The sequence below is a fragment of the Sardina pilchardus genome, chromosome 5 (genome assembly GCF_963854185.1).
Source record: "Sardina pilchardus chromosome 5, fSarPil1.1, whole genome shotgun sequence".
In the NCBI taxonomy this organism is placed as follows: domain Eukaryota; kingdom Metazoa; phylum Chordata; class Actinopteri; order Clupeiformes; family Clupeidae; genus Sardina; species Sardina pilchardus.
Genome location: NC_084998.1, coordinates 33,876,124 through 33,878,623, shown reverse-complemented (window position 1 = coordinate 33,878,623; position 2,500 = coordinate 33,876,124). Strand labels below are relative to the sequence as shown.

Sequence of the window (2,500 nt, the reverse complement as noted above, 5' to 3'; positions counted from 1 at the left end):
CTGTATATATAAATATATGGTGTTGACCCTCTGAGGGCCATGGAGTCCTCAAAGGGGCTTCAGGGACAGGATATGACATCAGAGTTGAGGACAGGACAGGTCAGCTGCAGCAGTGGGGAGCTGGAGTCTGCAGTGGGTCAGACAGGGACAGGTCAGGACAGGACAGGCCAGATGAGAGTCCCTGGCAGGACACTCTCACTCTCGCATACACACCTACCACTAAACAGGGAGAGGGACAGAACAGAATGGAGAAAAGGAAAGAAAGAAAGGAAGAATGGAAAATTGTCTTTCTATTTGTGTATTTCTGTCCGTTTTGTCTGTCTTTCTATTCCCCACAGTTAAATAGAAGAGACAGACAGACAGAGAGAGAGAGAGAGGAGAGAAAGAGACAGAGAGAGAGGAGAGAAAGAGAGAGAGAGAGTGTCTTCACAGTCATTGAAGCAGCAGGAAATCCAAGAGGACAGCCCGATGGAAATGGTGTGTATCACTGATTCAGAGAGTCCCTGAGAGGAACATAAAAACAAAGATGACGCTGGACCACCATGGAACCAGTGGAGCCTGTGTGTGTGTGTGTTGTGTGTGTGTGTGTGTGTGTGTGTGTGTGTGTGTGTGTGTGTGTGTGTGTGTGTGTGAGTGACTGCGTGTGTGTGACTGCGTGTGTGTGCGTGTGTGTGGGGGGGGGGGGATTTATCGATCACATTACCTCCATGTCACCCAGGAGACCTCTGCTCCTCTCTCTGGTATTGTTTTTCCTGACATGACGCCGACGAGGAACACGATGGCAGCGGCCGGACAGCTCGTGTCTGACGTGTGTGTGTGTGAGGACAGCTTGTGTCTGATGCTTCCTACGCCTGGATGACCACTTAATGTCACACCAGGGGGGTTAGCTTAGCCTTAGCGTTAGCAGTAGCATGTTAGAAGTAGCGTGCTAGCAGTAGCACAAGCCTATTTAGCGTGTATGAATGAATGTCTTTCTGGGGCAGACAGCAGACGCAACAGCGGTAGCGACAGCACAGGCTAAATTTAGCCCTTTTTCCATGAGAAAGGCAAAGGGCGGACGCACGACACACACACAAGGCACAGGGCTGAGGGAGACTGACTCTGATGGAGCACACGCACACACACACACACACACACACACACACACACACACACACACACAATCACACAACCATAGTACACACACTGACATACGCTCACAAACACACATCCTCATCATGTGTACACAACAAACAAAACACACACAAACACTGTCTCACACACACACACACACACACACACACAAACACACATACACACACAGTACACACACACACACACACACACACACAGCCTCAACACCAAGCATCTTGCATAGGGCTAATGTAGCAAGCGTTGTGAGGTGTGTGATGTGAGAGGTGAGGTGCGTGAGCTGTGAGATGTGTGTGTGTGTGTGTGTGTGTGTGTGTGTGTGTGTGTGTGAACTCTAAACTGCCAGGGTGCTGTCATTCAGCAAGGAGAGGCCACATGAAAGGCAGCCAGAGGGAGAAAAGGTGCAACACTCATGTGTTTACTTGGGTAGAGAAGGGAATCGGGAGGAAGCCCCTGTGTGTGTGTGTGTGGGGGGGGGGGGGGGGGCAACAGACGAGCAGACAGCACAACTACAAACAGCAGCACTTTGACACGCCAAACAGTCACATAGACTCAGACACACATACACAACACACACACACACACACACACACACACACACACACACACACACACACACACACACACACACACACACACACACACACACACACACACACACACACACACACACACACACACACACACATACACACACACACACACACACACACACACACACAGCACTGGAGGAGACGACAGCCTGGCAGGGAACAGCTCCAACCAATCCGCTTTTTGATTTGATTTTTTATTTTTTAAAGAGAGAAGATGCTGCTGTTGCTCTGGGATTCAACACCACACACAGACACAGACACACACAGACACACACACACACAGACACACACACACACACACACACACACACACACACACACACACACACACACACACACACACACACACACACACACACACACACACACACACACACACACACACACCTCAACTCCACGCACTACAGTGGCAGAGGATGAAATAAGATGAGTTCATCTTTTACGGTACTTCTTTTTTTTACAGAATATTTTCCTTTTTCTGAACCCGAGACGCCTGCGCTGGGTTTTATAACACAGCCTTCAGCAGAAATATGATGGAGTAGGCAAGGAGAGAGAGAGAGAGAGAGAGAGAGAGAGAGGGAGCATTGAAAAACAAGAAAGCGAGATGGAGAGGGGAGGAGACAGAGAGAGACAGAGAGAGAGAGGGAGGGAAAGAGAAAGAAAGATCACCTCTATTCAAGATGTTGGGAATAAGATCAGGCAGCAGATGTAAAGTGTGCAACTCCCACTTGTGCTGATCTGAAGGGGTGTGTGTGTGTGTGTGTGTGTGTGTGTGT

At 49.3% G+C, this 2,500-nt stretch overlaps 1 protein-coding gene across 1 annotated transcript in view; it reads right to left on the bottom strand.

Annotated features, from left to right (window-relative positions):
• LOC134080759 (RNA-binding protein Musashi homolog 2) overlaps positions 1-2,500 on the bottom strand; it is a gene marked incomplete in the record, with an annotated part of 259,150 nt that overhangs the window by 244,027 nt on the left and 12,623 nt on the right.